Genomic DNA, 21110 nt, shown 5'->3' with positions numbered 1-21110 from the left:
ATGTGGCAGCCTTAACTATGGATGTTCAAGCCAGACATTGCCAGCAGAGCCACATCTCATCACCCACAGGTGAGTTTTTACTAGTAATCACAGAGACTTGAGGATATAAAAGGAAATTCTTTATTAAGAACCAAAATTATAGATTCCTATCTTGGGTTCATTACTTTGAATTTTTGACCCAAATCATATATATCGATTAGACCATGTTCAATTCTATGATCTTTAGAAGATGCAGCCTACAGCTGAAGAGAAACAGATACAACACCAATATCTTATCCTCTCTGAAGCCCAACTGAGAGCCCCTGGAGTCAGAAGTTTTCAAGACAAGAAAACGTCATCCTTCTGAACAGAGAGAGTAGAGGTTATTCAAACATTCAACTTTAAATTGTTAACATGACTTGTTAGAATGTGATGGAGCAAGCAGAATACCTTCTAAGTTTCATGATTTTTCTCCAGAATACTGAGATGGATGACTTTGAAGGCCAGTTTCCCCATAAATGTCTTTATTCAGTGAAAAAATTAATTTCCCTATAAATTAATTCCCCTAAAAATGTTGAAAATATCATAGTCTCTGACTAAAAGGAAACAAAACAAATTGAGCAGTTGAATAGCAGTGTAATAAATTCCATACAAGGATCTTACTGCAGCATTATGTATAATAGTGAAACTGGATGTAATCCCAACTCTATCTAAGAAGAAATAAACAGATCATGGTATTCCTGTTCTTTGGAGTACCTCTAAAACATCTAAAAAGCTAAGTTAGAGTGACGTGCACAGATAAGGAGAGATATCTATGATATATGGTTTGAGAAACAGCAAATTGCAAAAGGATGTAGTTATGTAATTTATGTTAAAAAAAACTTTGTGTATTTATAAATTCATAGGAAATGTCCAGAAGAATAAGCTGCAACCTCTTAACAATAGTTCCTTCTGACTAGAGGAGTGAGTTTGCAGGGAAGGGGATGGAAGGGGAAGGTTTCACTTTACTCTACATAGATCTGTGTAATTTGACTTTTTTTACAGTATGTATTTCTTTCATAATTAGAAAAATGAGTGATGTGACCGTTTGGTGCAGGACAACAATATTATGTTCACCAGTCTCTGTACTGTATGTTACTGCACAGCACGGACTGTAGGAGAAAGCCCAGAGGAGCAATGAAGACAAAGAAGACAGAACACCTGCAAAAAGTCAGTGGAGTATTTCTACATAACAAACCTTCCAGGTGAATGACGGTCAGTATCTTCCACTGCTCCAGCTCCCGCAATGAACCTAGAACCTGCCCAGGGTAAGCCTGAGGACCACGCCCCGCTAGTCCACTCCCCGCCCAGAGCCTGTTTGTGCAGGGTGACTGCCATCAAGCAGACAATGGACTCAGGATGGGGCGTGTGCCTTTGGAGAGGCTGGCAGAGAGGCGCAAAGTGGAACACCAGCCAAGTGCACACACCTGAGAGGCAGAGTTCCAGGTGGAGACTCAAAATGTACCAAGAAACTGTGTGAAGTGAAGGAAGCTACTCGACCTCTCTGAACCTCAGTGTTCTCCCCTGTAAAATGTGTGTCACAGGCCTACTTCACAGAACTGTTGGGAAAAATACATAAAAGTGCCTGTGACAGCCAGTGTCGACATTATTAACAAAGTCGTACCCGACTTCAGAATAATCGATGAAAAGAATAATCTTGATGAGACCAAAGATGAAATGCCCAGCTTCGTAAGCAGCCCCAGCAGCATGATAATGAGAGGACCTCTGAGTAAGCAGGGTTCTTCACAGCGCCACTGGAGAGGACGAACACGGGCTACAACAGTATAAGTGGGTGTTGTGTAGTGACTCGTTTAGAGATCGTGGGTCTCTAAAGACACTGTCAAATACAGTTACACACAGTGGCTCCTAGGAAACAACTACAAAGCAATCAATGCAAGAGATAGGAATGGGAAGGGGGTGAGCAGAGGAGGGTCAGAGGCACAAAATATGATGGAAGACACTGAAGCACTACTAGCGTCCAGCTCTCAACAGCTGCTGTGGTTGCACCAGGAGATCAAACGTCTGAGACAGCCATTGTGGGGACTGCTGGGAGCACAGTGGTCACTGCAGCCACACCCCAACAGCAGTGCATCAGAGCACACAGACCCCGAGACTTTGCTCTATATTAATCCTTGTTTCAAGATGATGAATATCCTCATGTTACAATGTCTCCTTCCAACCCTTGTGGACGAGCGTCATCAGAACCCCCTGAAGAAGGCACAGGCCAGAGTAGGATGGAACACTGGGGGCTGGGGGAGCGGCGCTGCACCTGACTACACGGACTATCACCTGGGCCTATTGAACACGAGAGAAGAACCCCAGGATGTGGTCTAACGAGACTTCCCCATCTTGCCACATTCAGAGACACTACAGAGTTTCTTGTCCTTCCTTTACAAAAATATTAAGGAATTCATGAGTCATTAATTCATAAAGAGGCAAATTCTTGACAAAGTGACAGAGTCCAGTTTCCATGACCAGGTTTTTCAGTTGTTTTGATAAAATCCTACATTCAGGAATTGGAAATGTAACCTATTGGGACATGTAATACAAACAAGGACTTTTTTCACGTAGATCAACGCCCAGATTTTTAGAGACAACATGAATCATGAAAGCTGCTAACCATTCCTCCACAGGCTTCAATAAAACTTTTAAGTTAGTTTACTGATCTCAGGAAAAGAGAATTTGGCAATTCAAGTTTTTTGATTCTGCATTCAAGCATACAGTACGACCAAGAGAAAGAGCAGAAAAAAATTAACAGGAAGGTCTTGCTTGCATTTTATCTTTTGCAAATAAGCAAGATATTTTATGCTCTGTTCCTTTCACTACTCTAATCAATTTTTAAAGAAATATGGTACAACTGACTATCCCTAGGTGTGTTTATCCTGGAACCATGCCAGAATCCAAAGCAGAGATGTTAAAGCTGATGGGTTTCAAATGCTGCCCAAGTGCTGTCTACTTTGAACATCCCTCTCCCAAAGCTGGACCACTGGTCTCTTCCTGAGGGATCAGAGTCACCACCTGTGTCCCTGAGAGACTGGCCACTCACACCTGGGCTGAGATTAGGCAATCAATCTAAAGGGCAAATGACTTAAGCTATTATCATCTTAAGGTTGCTGTTTCGGAGGCCACTGCACTGGAATGGGTTGGTGAAAATGGCCTACTAGATACTTGCCTGGGAATTAGGCCATTCTTCTCTGCTCTCAGCGGCTCCTGGGGAAACCAATCATTAACATCAGGGATGCCTCAACTTCCACATCTGCGAAAAAGGCAAGCAACAGCCAATGATACCACCCTGCAAAGCTCTTAAGTTGTGATTGCAAGAGGGGCCACAGGAGCGAATTTCTCCCAGAGGCTGATGAAGTGATGGCACTTTGGCAGGAGATGGCAGAAGGCAACAGGCAAAGTGGCAAGTTTCTGGGATGTCAAACCGGTTCCCATAAGCAGTTTAGAGAAGCACCTGGCCCTGGACTAGGTAGGAGGCTGTGGAAAGACCCACAGGCACGCAGGTGGGAGGAGGAATCAAGCAGAGGAGGGAGTAGATGGGGAAGAGGCGCAAGCCCGGCTTCAATTTTGGACAAAGCAGTTGCACGCTGCAGGCCCGAGGCTGCCCATGCAGCCGCCACACCCTCCTAACTCCCTGGTCCCCGTTGCCCCGTCACATCCCTCCGGGACTCAGTCCACGTGGAGCGGTGCAGGACCTGAGTCCTGAGCCAACGGCGGTTTGGCCCTCGGCCAAGCGCACACCGCCCTGCTCCTCCCCCCAGGGCTAGGCACTGCCCCGTGCCCAGAGCATCCTGGGAGTTGTAGTCCTGCAGCCCTGCAGGCTGCCGGCTGTGAGCGGTTAAGAGACAACGGTTGCGGTCCCAGCATGTGCAGCGAGGGGCCCCGCCTCCCGCCACTTTGCCCCTTCTCTCCACCACGCCCACTTTCCACGCCCTGCCCCGGCCCCCCGGGCCTGGCTGCGCACGTTGAGGCTGGCACCCAGGTGGGGCTAACCAGCCTAGTGGAAGCCCACGTAGAAACTCCCTGGCTGGTCTGTGAAAGGTAAGGTCACTACCTAAAATGGAAATCCTGGGTGCCTGGGAACCTGGATCTTGCCTTCTCAAAGCCACCTGTCCCGCCATCCCCTCCATCCCTCTGGCTGCCAAGATCCTCCCTCTGGACCCCGTGGTCAGGGTCGCTGCAGAGCGCCTCTTGGAGCCTGCCCGCCTGAAGGGCCCATACCTTGGTCAGGCCTCTTAGCCATGACATTCATTTATTTGCTGTTGTTTTCCTAGTTTCCTAAAATGGAAGCTTAGATTATTGATTTTAGATCTTTCCTGTTGTCTAATACATGCATTCAATGTTACAGATGTCCATCTTAGCCCACCTTTGGCTGCATCCCACACATTTTGATAAGCTGCGTTTTAATTTTTATTTATGCAAAACATTTTAAAATTTTTCTTGAAATTTCTTCTTTGACTTGTGTTATTTATATGTGTGGGGTTTTTTTTGGGGGGGAGGGTCACAGAGGTCAGCAAACTTTCTGGAAAGGGCCAAAGAGTAAATATTTTAGGTTCGAGAGTGATGTGGTCTCTGTCTTTACCACCCAGCTCTGACACTGTAGCCCAACAGCAGCCATAGAGAATATTTAAATGAAGGAGCATAGCTGTGTTCCTCTAAAACGTTATTTAGGGATGCTGAAATAGTCTTCCTCTTTTGCTTTTTTCTCCCAACTATTTAAAACTGTAAAAACCATTCTTAGCTTGGGGCCATACAAAAACAGGTAGCAGGCCAGATTTGGCACTGGGCAGAATGTAGTTGGAGAGAAAAAAAAAAGAACTCTGTTGTTTAATCTCCAAGTATTTTGGGATTTTCTGGCTATCTTTCTTTTATTGATTTTTAGTTTAATTCCATTGCAGTCGGAGAGCAAATATTGCATGATTTCTATTCTTTTAAATTTCTTCAGGGTATGTTTTATAGTGTCTATCCTGGTCAGTGTCCTAGATGAGTTGAGAAGAATGTGTAATCTGTTGTTATTGGAAGACTTAGTCCATAGATGTCAACTGTGTCCAGTTGCTGTCCATGTTGCTGTTGATCCAGCTGTGTCCTCACTGCCTTCTGCCTGCTGGATCTGTCCATTTCTGTTAGAGGTGTGCTCAAGTTTTCAACTATGATACTGGACTCATCTATTTCTCTTTGCAGTTCTATCAGGTTTTGCCTCACCTTGTTGTCAGGCATGTACCCATTTAGGCTATCCGGTCCACGTGAGTATGGACCCCTTTATCATTACATAAAGTTCCCCTTTATCCCTGATAGATTTCCTTGCTCTGAAGTCTACACTGTCTGAAACTAATATAGCTACTCCTACTTTCCTTTGATTAGTGTTAGCATGGTATATCTTTCTCCATACCTTTACTTTTAATCTATATGTGTCTTTATATTTAAAGTGGGTTTCTTGTAGACAACATATAGCTGGGTCTTGTTTTTTGATCCACTCTGACAATCTCTGTCTTTTAATTAGTGTATTTTGACCATTGACATTTACAATGATTATTGATATGGTTGGATTAATACCTGTCATATTTGTTACCATTTTCTATTTGTTGCCCTTGTATTTTGTTCCTGTTTTCATATTTGACACTTTTTCTGACTTGTGGTTTTAATTGAGCATTTTGAGATTCCATTTTCTCTTATTTCTTAGCATATCAATTATATATATTTTTTAAACACGTTAGTGGTGCTGTAGTGTTTGCTTTATACATTTAGAACTAATCTAAGTCTGTGTTCAAATAACACTATAATGTTAGACAGGTAGCACAAATACCTCATAACAACAAATATTCCTAATTCCTTCCTCCTGTCTTTTGTATCATTGTTGTCATTTGTTTCATTTGTACATAAGCATACATAAATGTTTATGCATACATAATCAAATGCATTGTTGCTATTATTGTTTTAAACAAACTTCTGTTAGTTGAATTAAGAATAAGAAAAATAAAAGTTTTTATTTTACTTTCACATATTCCTTGTCTGATGCTCTTCTTTTTTTAAATGTAGATTCAAGTTTCTGATCTATATCATTTTGCCTCTCACTGAAAAACTTCTTTTAACATTTCTTACAAGGCAGATCTACTGGTAACAAATTGCCTCAATGTTTGTTCGTCTGAGAAGGTCTTTATTTTTCCTTCACTTTTAAAGGATAATTTCACAGATTACAAAATTCTGGGTTGGTGTGGTTTTCTCTTTAAACACTTTAAATATTTCACTCCACTCTCTTCTTGCTTGCTTGATTTCTGAGGAGAAATAAGATATAATTCTTATCTTTGCTCCTCAAGATGTAAGGTTTTTTTTTCCTCTGGCTTCTTTCAAGATTTTTTTCTCTTATTTTTTATTTTCTGAAGTTTAATATGATATGCCTCGGTGTAGCTTTTGCCAAATGGTGTTCCCTGAGCTTCCTGGATCTATGCTTTGGTGTCTGACATTAATTTGGGGGAAATTCTCAGTCATTATTGCTTCAAATATTATTATTGCTTCAGATATTGCTTCTGTTTCTTTCTCTCTTTCTTCTCCTTATGATATTCCCATATGTGTATGTTACTCCTTTTGTTGTCCCACAGTTCTAGGATGTTCTGTTTTTTTTTTCATTACTTTTTTCTTTTATTTTCAGTTTTAGAAGTTTCTATTGTTATATGCTCAAGCTCGGAGAATCTTTCCTCAGTTTTGTCCAATTTACTAACGAGCCCATCCAAGGCATTCTTCATTTCTGTTATAGTTTTTGAACTCTAGCACTTGTTTTTTTGTTTTTTTTTTAGAATTTCCATCTTTCTGCTTACATTATCTATCTGTTCTTGCAGCTTGTCTACTTTTTCCATTAAAGCCTTCAGCATATTTATCATAGTCTTTTTTGTCATTTCCAGGTTTGAAAATTCCAACATTCCTGCTGTATCTGACTCTGATTCTGATGCTTGTTCATTCTGTTCAAACTGTTTTTTGCCTTTTAGCATGCCTTGTAATGTTTTGTTTAAAGGTGGACGTGATATACTGGGTAAAAGGAACTGCTGTAAATAGGCCATTAATTCTGTGGTGGTAAGGTGTTGAGGAGAGGGGAGGTGTTCTATAGCAACATGACTAGGGTCTCAGTCCTGCGGAGCACCTGCTCCCTTGGACTGTGAAGTTTACTAGTGCTTCTGAGGACTTTTTCCTCGTCCTTAGGCAGAACAGGGTGGCTAAAGGGGGCTGGAGTTGGGTGTCTTCCTTCCCCTACATGGAACACTAGAACTAGCTGAAAATGGATATTTCCCTTCCTCCAGGTATGTTAGGCTTGGATCAAACAGCATCAGGTTAGTCTCTGGTTAAAGAGTTTAGAACAGAATGCTCTGGCATTTTTCAAAATGTATACTTTTCCCCTCCCGCTGCCAGAAGCATGAGAGGTTTTTCCTCCAGTATTCACTGTGGGAACCTGGCAGAGCCCCTGGAGATAAAATTCTCAAAAGCCCCTCTATGGCCGGGTTCCCCTGGAGTTTTTAACTTTCATACTTGTCCTCACTAAGCCTCCAGCAAATTGTCAATTTCTGCTCAGGTTTTCATACTGGTTCCCAGTGAGATTTTGCTCGTGGATTTCTACTCTAGTAAGTTGTGATTTGCTGTATGTGTCTGTTTCTCCAAACTTGGGGCCAGTGGTTTCCCTGTGACCTCACTTCTTTGATAGACCTAAGAAGGGTTGTTGATTTTTCATTTTGTTCAGCTCTTTACTTGTTAGGATAGAATGGCAACTTCTAAGCTCCTTAGATGTCAGACCAGGAACCAGAAGTACCTCATTTCATTTTACGTATCTTCTCTAGGTAATTTCTTTGTGGTTACCGTAGGGATTGTATAAAACATCTTAAAGTTATAACAACTTATTTTAAACTGATAACTTCAATTAGTTGCAAAACTCTACTCCTTTACCTCTCTATCCTCATCCATTTTATGTTGTGGATGTCACAAATTACATCTTTTTATACTTTGTTTCCATTAACAAAGATTTGTAGTTATTTTTTATGCTTTTGTATTTTACATTCTATACAAGAAGTACAAGTGGTTTACACACCAACAGTACAATACTATAGGATTCTATATCTGTTCATATATTTATCTCTACCAGGGAATTTTATATTTTCATATGGTTTCATGTTGCTGCCTAGTGTCCTTTCATTGCAACTTAAAGGACTCCCTTTAGCATTTCTTGTAGAGCAAATTTAGTGGTGATGAACTCCCTCAGCTTTTGTTTATCTGGAAACACCTTAATTTCTCCTTCAGTTTTGAAGGGCAGGTTTGCTAAATATTTTATTCTTGGTTGGTAGTTCTTTTCTTTCAGCACTTTGAGTATATCTTCCCAGTCCCTTCTGGCTTTAAAGGTTTCTGCTGAGAAATCCACTGGTGATTTTAAAGAAGCTGCCTTACATGTGACAAGTCACTTTCCTCTTGCTAATTTCAAGATTCTCTTTTCATCTGTGACTTTTGCCAGTTTCATTATAGTGTGTCTCAGTGTGGCTTTCCCTGGGTTTTTCCTAGTTGAAGTTGTTTGAGCTTCTTTCATTTGTATGTTCCTTTCTTTCCTCAAATTTGGGAAGTTAATGGCCAGTATTTCATCAAATAAATTCTGCCCCTTCTCTGTCTTCTCCTTCTGAGTCTCCCATAATGTCTGTATTGATCTTCTTCATGGTGTCCCATAAGCCCCCCTTTTTTTTTTCACTCTTCTGACTCAATAATTTCAATATCTTCAAGTTCACTGATTCTTTCTTCTGCTTTGTCAAGTCTACTGTGGAACTCTTCTAGTGAATTTTTCAATTCAATTATTATATTCTTCAGTTCCAGAATTTCTGTTTGGTTCTTTTTTATAGTTTTTATCTCCTTTTTGATATTTTTCACTTTATTCATGTATCATTTTCCTGATTTTCTTAGTTGTCTGTCTTCTCTTTTACCTTGTTCATCATTTTTAAGATGGTTATTTTGAATTCCTTGTCAGGTAATCCCTTGTTCTCTGTTTCTTTAGGGTCAATTTCTGGAAATTTGTTTTGGTCTCTTGATTGGGCCACGTTTCCCTGTTTCTTTGTATGCCTTGTGATCTTTTGTTGAGACATTGCCATTTGAAAAACAGCCACCACTTCTAGTCTTTATAGACTGGCTTCATGTAGGGGAAGACTTTCACCAGTCAGCCCACTAGAGATTCTGGGACCTCTCAGAATTTCTCTGGGACGTGTCTTCTCTGGGCTTGTGCGTGTGATTTCCCAGTCAAATAGGCTTGCCCCTGTTTCTTCTCATGGGCCTGTCTTCTCTCTTTCCCTGGTGTCTGAGATACTGCAGTCTTCCTGATGCTGCAGCATCTTGACGCTTTGCTTTGTTCTCAGTGGCCCCCAACCTGGCAAGCAACTATGCCACCAGTTCTCATCAACACTCTTAGTCAAGTGAGACAGAATATTCCCTCAAGGAGCCCCACAAAAACTTTGGGCCTATGTTCCACTCTTCTCTTTTCTTCCTACAGGAGAAGCTGGGCATTGGGAGTTTTCTCCCAACTGTGCCATGCTATGGGGAATGGGGGGAAAAGCTAGGGCAGGCAAAATGCAACAAGGTTTTCTACCTGCTTCAATGTGGCTCTCTTGGCTTTGTATTAGCCTGGGTGCTGCAGCCTCTTAACTGGTTTGTGGAAGTCTGACAATGGCAATTTGGTCTGTATGTTGTTAAGTTGCTGTCTCTATAGGGCAACAAGGGCCTAGGTCTTCCTATTCTGATATCTTGCTGATGTCCCACCCTCTAAAGCTCTATTTTTAAATGTAATACACTATACTCCTTTGAACCGAGAACTGATTTTTCTGACTTTGCCGCAACTGAAAATTTATTTAACCATTTGAATTGCAAATAAGTGATTGAATTGGGATATTGTCATTCAGCTTCACAGTGGTCATGAGAAGTCATTGTCTTAATACTAAAGATACACTAAGAAAAATCCAAGGGGACAGGACAAAGCATATAGTCCTATGTCTGTGTTGTTGTTGCTGCTGCTGTTTTACAGTAATTTAGACTGTGAGCACAAACTCCGTAGTCAGACTTCCTGGGCTTTTATCCAAGCTCTACCACTTACTAGCCGAATGTCCTTGAGCAGGTCATGTAATCTCTCCTGCCACAGCTTCCTCATCTATAAAAAGGGAAGAACAAAATTACCTACCTTATAGGGTTGAGGATTAAATTATATGCTTAGAAAAGTACCTGACAGAGCGTAAATACTTGTTATTGTTGTTCCTACTATTGTTTTGATTCACACAGAAAAAAATCATTACCTGAGAATATGAATTTAAAATTGATTTTTAACTTGGGGAGAAAAAAAATGAGAACTTATGAAATCCACTGTTCTTTTCTCATGAATTCTTCGCTTTCCACTCATATTAACAGAAGGAATAATAGTATAAATAGAATAGTGAAGCAGCTGTGAATACCCAATTATATTTTATTTAAGCTAATGCTGAAGTTAGTTTACTTTGCTTAGTATAGGTCAGTGGAATGGATTAGCCAAACACGATGTGTGGCAGGGAAGGAAGAGGATGGGTCAGATGGTGTGAAACACTGGTTGCAAATTGGCAGATGTTAATAACTGTTGACATCCATTGGGTGTTCAGTCACTGCTCTAAGCACTTCACTTGTAGTTACTCTTTCAAGTCTGACAACACATTGAGGAGTATATATTAGTATTATCTCCATTCTGAGGTGAAGAAACTGAGGCCCTGAGTGGGTAAACAACTTGCCCAAGATCATACAACTAGTCATTGGCATAACCAGAATAATCCACGCATGTATCATTGAGAATGAACTTTACATGGTGAAGAAAATAAGAATGTCATTATTTATTATAGAATCTTAATTTGAAGGAATTTACATGTAATCTCTTTGAATCACTAGGATATTTGTGCCAATTTGACATCAGATGATATTTTTCTTAAAGTTCAAGTACATAAATAACTGTATGTGTAAAATTAATGCAGAACTACTTCAAAGAGAGTGTTTTTTTTACATGGTATCATTTTTTTTTTCCAGAACTCAGTTAATATTGTCAAGATAACTAACCATTTTTCTGGAAATTGAGGCACATAGTCCTACTTCTTAAGTTAGTCTCTCCTTTGAATTGATGTGTTACTAATAATTTATCTTTTGAATGATCTATCTCTTGTAAGAGTCTCTGTAATTCTTTCTTAAGAGTCTTAACTTTGTGTGTGTTGTTCTCAACTGGGGACAGTCCCCTCACCCAGGGAATACCAGGCAGTGTCTGGAGACATTTTTAATTGTCACAACTTGGAGGAGTGTGAGGTGCTACTGGCATTTAGTGGGTTGAGGCCAGAGATGCTGCTAAACCTCCTACAGTGCACAGTGTACACGACAGTCCCCCACAGCAAAGAATGTTAATAGTATCAAGGTTGAGAAACCCTGATGTGTGTGTATGTGTGTGTGTGTGTGTATCAATGACATTCTAAAACATAGGGATACAAAAAGAAATTAATTTTTAGATGGTACTTTGTTATCAAATGCAAATGTTTATTCTTTATCATTCAGTTATAATTGATCACTTCCAAACAATTGTCACTTGATAAGATTCTATAAATGTGTATTGAGCACTTCTTCTTTGCCAGGCACCATGCTAGACACTAGAGGTAGACACCATTCTCGCCATCATGAATCTTAGTATATCCTTCTAAAGGGACCTGAACATTAAGTTTTGTATCAGCCTAGATTAGACTATTTCACAGTATGATATTTTCCCCCAAAAAGAAGAAAGGAAATTGGCTATTGACTTTCTCAACTCAAGATAGAAATATAAAAGTAAATTAAATGAAAATAAATGGAATTAATGAAACTGGTCATTGTTGGCTTGAGTAAATTGATGGAAAGTGTTGGCGATGTCAAACCACTGATTTTTCTTTTCTCCTGTCCTTTAGGGAGTAAGTTTCACAGATATCATTGCTCTTACTAAAAGTCGCTGTCTCTTAGGACATAGTGAAAATGACATTTGGAATTTTTAAAATGGTCTCTTCTAGTCCTACTCTTCCTGTTTAGTGACACTGTTAGTGTTATGCATAATCTGGCAGAGCTAACCTTATGCAGGAATGAAATGAATATAGCAACACAAAAGCACTCAAAATATTTATCCCCGTTATGCCTGAAGTTGCAGCACTTGAGAATAATTCCTTTGGGTAGGCATTATGTCTTCAAGAGTTTTGTATTAAAATGCAGATACTCCAGAGAGAAAAAGAGGGAGAATATAACAAAAAGTAAAGTTTGTAAAAGATTTTATTTTAAATTTTCCTACTTTGGGGATTTAGAAAAGATACTAACTTGGAAAAATATGAGGGGAGAAAAGCAGATTACAATTTACAAAATAGCAGGTACAATGTAAGATACGTATCACATGCTTCGTGTATAATATGTGGCATATATATAATACACTCTCAGTGGTGTGATGGTAGGAGATTTTTATTATTTACTTGCTCATACACACATATATTTTGTTTCTTTTCCAGTTAAGGTGTCCTATTTATGTCAGTTTTTTATAAAGTTAATTATTTAGGTCAAAAAGAAAGCACTGAGTCCTCAGGTAGGTTTAAGCTCAAACTACACAAAGTGTTCTGGAGATCTGGAGGGGGTGGGGCACATTTTGGCCCCACCAAAGAGAACATGTGCAGTCCATGAAGGACCCGGGATGGAATCGCAGAGGTCTAACTCTTGACACAGCTCCTGTCAAAGTTGAGCATGTTTCCACTGAGCGGGCCATTGAGCTTACACAGGATATAACGCACGCTGGAGACGGCAGTGTGACTTTGTCCTGAGTCGGGGATGGGTGTCACTACATGAGGAGGAAGAGATGAGATTGTTTCCTTGGCAGATTACAGTTACATTCTGCTCAGCGTGAGCTGTAAAGACACAAGCCCTTTTTCAAAATCTGTGACACACTGAAAAGATTTCATGCTCAACATAAGCAACCAAACCAAATGCACAAACATGTGCCAAACAGTCTGCCACCGTCCTCAAAGGAAGGCTACAGACAGACACACTTCTAAGTAAACCACCACATCTAATGGCTGAGAATTCTGCTAATGACATACTTGATTCAAAGAAATGCAATATCAGAACTTCAGAATATAGAAGTGTTTAAGTTACAGCCAGTGTTTGCAGGTTAATAGCTCGGAAAATACTCTGAAATCAACAGTGAAGATTGTTCTCTGTTGCAGTGTGATTATGTGCAATGTTTCCATTTGTTTCACCAAGCATATGTTGAGTACCCGCTGTGTTTCATCTGTGCTAAGTTTGAAGCTAGACAGATGAATAAGCTATGATCTGTGCACACAGGGCTTGGAGTTCAGTGAGGGGCACCAGCCCGTATGGTGTGTGTATGATGCCATGGAGCACAGAGGAGGGATGCTGGGGGCATGGGGGTGCTGGGAAGGTTTGGGAGGAGATGATGCTGGAACCGAGCCTTGCCAGACAGACAGGGTGGAAAGGAAGTTTCAAACTGACATAAAAGCACAGAGACATGCAAGAGCCCAGAGTTTTAAAAAACTGCAAATAGGGGCTGGCCGGTGGCATAGTGGTTAAGTGAGCACACTCCATTTCGGTGGTGCGGGGTTCAAGGTTAGGATCTCAGGCACGCACCAATGCACTGCTTGTAAAGCCATGTTGTGCCGGTGTCCCATATAAAGTAGAGGAAGATGGGCACCGATGTTAGCCCAGGGCCAATCTTCCTCAGCAAAAAAAGAGGAAGATTAGCATCGGATGTTACCTCAGGGCTAATCTTCCTCACACACACACACACACAAGAAAATGGCAAGTAGTTCCAAAAGATTGAATTGTACTTCCACTTCTGGCCAAGATGGAATAACATGGACTGGGTTTACCCTCCCATCAGAAACAACTTAAAAAACAGGCACAATGTAGAAAACTCTTGTTTTCAGACCCTGCACACCAGGCAGTGAGGACAGTGACCCCTGAGAGAGGGGAAACCAATGAGGGGAGCCCTGTGGTCATCCTAGCTCACTGCCTGGAGAGAGTCTCCAGGGTGCAGCTTAGAGAGTGGGAGCCCATGTGGAGCCTGAGTGTCCGGGGAGGCCATGGCATCTTCAGTTCTCAGGAAGAGAAGCAGGGAGGGGAGCGCTGCACAGGGAGAGAGCTCCAGAGACCCGCAGAGGCTCCCAGAGTCTTCAGGGGAGTACTGATCACCTGAGGGTGGGGGAGCTACCCGAGGCTCAAGAAAGAACCATTGGATAGGAGCAGAGGGAATAGTCCTTGAATGAAAAACCTGATAATTCACAGGGCATCAGATAGAGTATTTAAAGAACTTTGCTTCAGTAGTGTGGCAAAATTAGCTCTAGAATAAAGGCCACTCTCATCCTGCCTATCAAAGCTTAAAAGAAGCTTCAAAAAGATGACACTGTGTCTAAGTTTTTTTAACTGCTTCCCAGAATAAAGCTCAAGAAAATATTTATAGGAATAGAAAAATATCCAGCACCTAAGAAGGTAAAATTCACAATGTCTGGCATCCAGTGAAAAATGACAAGGTGTGCAAACAAGCAGGAAAATACAATGAATAATGAGGAGAAAAATCAGTCAATAGAAACATTCCCAGAAATGACACAGACATTAAATTAGACAAAGATAGAATTAGTATATAAAGACATTAAACAGTTATTATAACTATATTCCATTTCTTTAAGAATCTAAAGGAAAGACTGAGCATATTAAGTAGAGAAATGGAAGACATTAATAAACAAACTGAACTTGTGGACATGAAAAATACAATATCTATGGTGAAAAACATACTGGATGGGATTAACAGCAGATTAGACACAATAGAAGAAAAGAATAGTAAAGGTGAATGTGTAGCAATAGAAACTATCGAAAATGAAACACACAGAGAACAAAAGTTTAAAGCAAAATGAGCAGATTGTCAGTGAGCTATGGGACTTCAAGTTGCATACACTGTAACACTGTACCTGAGGCCAAAGCTGATTGATTTACAGGTGGACACCTTGACCATGGCTGGGTCCATGACTTTCTTCCTTGGGACTGTGAATTTAGGACCCAGAGAGAATCAAGCCAGTGTCACTCTGTGTGACTGAAGCAGGAACACAGAAATCTTCATTGTTTCCCACCAGGTAGACTGAGAAGCAGAAGAAGTTAGTCTATAACAATGGGAGGAAAGAAACAGACATATAGAGGAAAGTAGAGATGTAATATGGAGGGAGAAATCATGGAGTTTTCCACGTCCTGGTTCCAGTTGCTTCTGAGCTTAGTTGTACCCATCCTATTCAGCTTCTTCTTAGAGTCCATGAAATATGTTTTTTTGTCACATATAATGAAAAAGGCCTTAAATTATATAGAGGTGATGCATTTGATTTTGGACTCATGATGGGAGTGTTTATGGGATATCAACATGGAAATGTCCAATAGGCAGGTGAACAGACTTCTCTGAAGTTCCGAGAACAATTATGCACCCCAAATTTACATTTTTATTCTATCCATCTATAGAATAAATAGACTCCCTAAATCTGTAGCAGTATATGAAATTGACAATGGAGAAGATATAGAGGGAAACAAAAATAAAGCCAAGGATGGGACCAGGAAAACAACCACATTAAAGAGGCAAAAAGTGTATCCAGAGAAAGACTGAGAAGGAACATTTATCAAGGTAGGATGAGAGCATAAAGTTGAGGAAATCAAAAGAAGGCAGAGTCTAAAGAAAAGAGAAATTGATAATATTGTCAAATTCCTAAAGGACCTAAGACATTCCTAAGCTTTGATTGGCAACCACCAACTTCCTATATTTCTAACCTTCCTTCCTTTTTTCTGCCCATATTTACCATACTTGAGTTTATATTTCCGTTTCTGATCTCAACATGCTAAGATAACCATAGTTATTCATCTCTTTAGGATAGTTTGACTTTGGCAGTCTTAACCCTACATTATTTACAATACCTGACAAGGATCTGATCAAAGCAGATCCACAGAGAAGAGCTGAGCCCTTCTCCCCAGAAAAACAATTGCATGCCAGTAGGGATTGGGGGAGGCCATGAAGGAGCTGGAGGAGAGCATATGTTTTCCATAAGAGGAAATCAGGCCTCATCAATCTATGAAAGCTCTTTTGGGAGGCACATATGAATACGGACAAAAGCCCATGAATGGTGTCTACTTAGATTTCCAAAAAGCCTTTCACAAAGTTCCACACAAAAGGCCATTTTAAAAATGGAGTTATCCTGGTATGATGGAGACTGGTGCAATGCACAGGGATGTTGCTTAGAGACAAGAAATAATGGTTTAGGATAAAAAGGCACTTCTTGGGAAGAATCGTGAACACAGGCATTCCCCTATGACAACACTTGTTTAATATTTTTATGACTTATTTGCAGGAGGGAAGGCACAATGAAAAGCCCAAGGATATGGGAATAAATTGATGTTAGTATGAGGCTATGTGAGAAGGCAGAAAATATTGAATTGTACTTTATAGGGGCAAAAATATAATATAGAACTTAGGGAAAAATAATCTCAAGTATACTTAGAAGTTTCTTTACTCATTCATTCATTACACAGTTATTGAGGATCTACTATGTGGCCAGATATTGTGCTACAAGTTGGGGAGAAAATAATTGAGAAGGGGTTTCTCCCTGCTGTGAGAGAGCTTAAATGGAACAAGAAGATATTCCTGAATCTTGAGAAAAGTAAATTAAAGGTGAATAAAAGGATGTAGCTCACACAACAGGAAACACATGGAGCTTAGTTTTCTAAGAGTTAAGCTAAGGTTGCAAAAGGTAAATATACTCAAAATATTTAGATAATTCCTAAAAGGCACTGATATGCTGGCTCTGTTAAGGGAAGCTAGAATATTTGGGGCTGCATCCATAATATCTCTATACATCAGACCCACTTTTTGTTGCAAGGGACAAAAACCCAATTCAAAACCAACTGAAAAAAAGGTAAGCCTGACTTCAGGCATAGCTGGGTGTGGAGAGGCAGGAGATGTCACGAGAGCTTGGTGTAGCTCCCTCACTCTCCACCTCTCAGCTCTCTGTTATTCTGTGTTGGTTTCATTCTGAGAGTTTTTTCACAGGGAGTAAAGGCGGCTTACATATGGGTATGGAAAGTGGAAAAAATTCCAGTTTTCTGTGTTGCACAGCACCTGTGACCTTAGGAGACCCTTTTTTTCCCAGCACCCCCGTCAATTCCTGAAAAAGGACAGTGAACGGCCCATCCCTGAACCACTCACTGTGGCCAGAAAGTTGAAGTATCATTACTGGCCAGGCTGGGGACACCACAGCTGCCAACCCGAAGAGCCAGGGCGAGGGGGAGCAGTCAGCCTCCCAGAACCACACAGACTGAGAATGAGGAGGAAGTCATTTCCCAAGTAGATGGTCGGCAGACAAGAAGTAAGAGAGAACTATCTGCTTCCTCTCTATGTCACCATAGACTGATTACGGTGTGGCAGGAGCCTCTAAGATAATCCCCCTCTCATTCCTGCCTCCTGCTATTCACACCCCTGTATAATCCCCTCCCTTTCAAGGTGGGGGATTTAGTGACTCCCTTCTAAAGAAAAGAATGTGGCAGAAGCATGGAACGTCACTTCTGAGATTCCGTTATAAAAGACTGGGCGTTCCAGGGGCCAGCCCCATGGCCTAGTGGTTGAGTTCAGTGCGCTCCGCTTTGGTGGTCTGGGTTCACAGGTTTGGATCCCAGGCATGGACCTACACCACTCGTCAGCTATGCTGTGGCAGCATCCCACATACAAGATAGAGGAAGATTGGCACAGATGTTAGCTCAGGGCCAATCTTCCTCAAGCGAAAAAAGAGGAAGATTAGTTCAGGGTGAATCTTCCTTGGCCAAAAAAAAAAAAAAAGACTGCAGATTCCATCTTGGATGCCCTCTTTCTAGCTCTCTCTTGGATTGTTCACTCTGGGGCAGCCAGCTACCATGCTGTGAATCAGTCCTATGGAGATGCCCAGCTAAATGAGCTTGGAAGTGGACTTTCTGAGACTGATAATAACCAGGTGTATGAGCTTGGAAGTGGATCCCCCCCACGCCAGTCTTTAGATGAGACTGCAGACCTGGCTGACAGCTCAACTGCAGCCCCATGAAATAACTGGAGCCAGAGGCACCCAGCTAAGCTGTCCCCAGATTCCTGACCCACAGAAACTGAGAGATCATACATTTTTACCATTATAAGCCACTAAGTTTTGGGGCAATTTGTTAAACAGCAATAAATAACTAATACACTGTGGTTGGTACAATAAGGCAATATTTATGTTCTTATGTACAAGTGACCAAAAATAGGTAAATACATACAAGATCAGATAAACAAATCTGTTAAAATATCATATGTGATTCTGTCATATGTTTGAATATTTTCTGTGTTGAATGTGAAGAAAATGAACTTTTCCCCCATAGATGAAACTATTGGGTATTATTTTTATCAATAAATAGACTGAATATATAGCAGCTGCATTGTATCTTATTAAATACAAATATTAAATCAAGTTACAGTAATTACAGCATTCTGTAGCTAGTTAAAGTCTAGACTACATTATTTGGCTGTGTTCTGGACTGTTTCTCTAATTTTTTTGTGGTTCCAATGAGATTTTCAATTGTAATTGGAGGTTAAAAAGAATCATTTTGCCAAGTTTCCTTTGACTCCTTGTTTAAAAGATCTGACACAGATCACCATGAGGGAAAGGACCATATGAGGTCAACGTGACTTTGTCTTTGAGATCTGTTTATGTCTTCGTGTTGGTAGTTACCTAAGTACCTCTCCCTGATGAAAAGTCTAAAAAAATCTCAAGGGAAAAAGAAAGAGGACTGAGTCCAATATCAAAAGGATGTTTATTAAAGCCAATTTTCTTTAGCAGCAGCCTTGCAATAAAAGATATTTTTAAATGTATAAATTCATAAGCCTGGGTATAAACCTAGACTGATGCAGTTCCATAAAAATTATCAAGTTGTAACCTCTAAAAGCTAAGTAGGTAATAGAACTGTTGATTAACCTCAACTGAAGTGCTTATACCTGCTACTATATTCAGAAGTTAATAGCTACCCTGGGGCGTTTTTAACTTACGTGTGACGTTGAGTAGGGTTTTCCTCTGATGATCGCCCTAGTATTTCAGAAAATTCTAATTAGCAACTAATTACCATTGCACCCTGTCATCACACAACCCTCATGTTGCTGCTGTAACTTTATTTCTTCAAATACGACAGAGGGAGGCTCCAACAAGTTCTGAAGCTGCTTTTGATAATTATATAGCACAGGGAACAACACTACCTTTACTATTACTTCTGTAAGATATAACTGTCTCCAGACAACCAGTGTGCTCAATGTAGAGCCAAAACAAAGTTGGTCTGCTTGTGTATTTGGGAGACCAGCGTCTCACAGTGAGCCTGTGATATGTTTCCCACCGTCTCATAGGGAAGGTTATATGTCTCCAGATTTTCTTGCAAGGCACTGGAAGCAGGGCCCTTTACTTGGGATTCATTGGAATTCAATGAATACCTAGAATTCATTACTCATTACCAGTTAACTCATTTTATGGTGCAAATTTCTTCATCCTAACCAATTCTCACTCACGTGCATAGAAAATTCCATGTTTTAACATATAGTATTACATTTGGTTGAGTTTTTTTTTTCTTTTCCTTCCTTATATAACTTGCAAGTACTGGAGAGGACTGTTTTGAAAGTATTTAATTGTTGTTCAGTCCTCTGAAGCTTAATGAGGAAAGTTGTATGAATATACACATAGTAATGCAAACATATTCCTTTATTGTCTAGGTGCTAGGTAATGCCCAAAGTTATTGAGCCCAAGGAACTGAAGTCGTGTTTGTGATGATGGATGCTTTGCAGAGAGCCAAGTCTATAGAAACTGGAAAAGAAACAGAACTGATAGTTCCATCTTCTCTTCCAGGGACAAGAACTTCGACACCCCAGGGCCCTGAGAGGTTTAGATCACCCTGGAGCTGTTGCAAAGCTAATCTGGTGCCATTCTGTGGAAATGGAGGGATTCTGTGCACCACCACCCTGATTTCACATTGGAAAGCCAAGGGTTTTTTATTCCAACTCCAGACAATTCCACAGAGAAGTGGTTATTATGTATGATTATTTGCCTACTTAAACTAGAAAAGTTTTCTATATATAATAGCAAAGAAAGAAACCATAAAGGAAAGACTGATAGATTTTCCTACAAAAAAGGGAAAACATTTCCAAGCAAAAAGAAAATACAGTAAATAAAACTAAAAGGCAAATGAAAATAATGGAAGGTATTAGCAAAATGTATGACAAAGGATTAGAGCTAATGTTTTTAATACACAGTTCTTTTTAATCTCTATAAATACAATTAAGTTTCTTTTTCTTTTCCTTTTCTGGGGATAGTGTCTAGAGGCATTCAAATTGGTCCAGCACTCGACATACTGTTGTAGGCTATCTTACAATACAGCCTCCAGCAATACCAGGCTGTCCTGAGCCCCGGGTATTAGAATTGTCTATCTTTATACCAAGAAGGGAGGGACAACACCAGAATCCACATGTCACGTGTGTCCAGGACAGCTTCAACGATTTCATGCCGTGAGACCTCAAGTTCTTATGAGATTGTCTAAAACAAAAAACCATATCATCTGGGCCTGTGGTGCCTCCATGGTTGCTAAATGTGTCTATGACAGGTTCAAGTATGCTTTTCTAAAGGAGGAACAGAAAGTGTCGACAGCACAAGCACAGTCAGAAAGCTAGATTTAAAAATGGAGATTTTTTTTTTTTTTTTTTTTTTTTTTTTGTGAGGAGATCAGCCCTGAGCTAACATCCGCCAATTCTCCTCTTTTTTTTTTTTTTTTTTGCTGAGGAAGACGGCCCTGGGCTAACATCTGTGCCTATCTTCCTCCACTTTATATGGGACGCCGCCACAGCATGGCTTACCAAGCAGTGCGTCGGTGCGCGCCCGGGATCCGAACCAGCGAACCCCGGGCCGCCGCAGCGGAGCGCGCGCACTTAACCGCTTGCGCCACCGGGCCGGCCCCTAAAAAATGGAGATTTTTTTGAATAATAAAAATAAAATCAAAAGCCTTCT

At 40.5% G+C, this 21110-nt stretch overlaps 1 pseudogene; it reads left to right on the top strand.

Annotated features, from left to right (window-relative positions):
- The first annotated feature begins 3886 nt into the window (after positions 1-3886).
- On the top strand, positions 3887-20776 carry LOC131403778 (large ribosomal subunit protein eL34-like; annotated as a pseudogene).
- The last annotated feature ends 334 nt before the right edge of the window (positions 20777-21110 follow it).

This window comes from Diceros bicornis, unplaced genomic scaffold, assembly GCF_020826845.1.
Source record: "Diceros bicornis minor isolate mBicDic1 unplaced genomic scaffold, mDicBic1.mat.cur scaffold_869_ctg1, whole genome shotgun sequence".
Lineage (NCBI taxonomy): Eukaryota > Metazoa > Chordata > Mammalia > Perissodactyla > Rhinocerotidae > Diceros > Diceros bicornis.
This window is presented reverse-complemented; position numbering and strand designations above follow the sequence as displayed.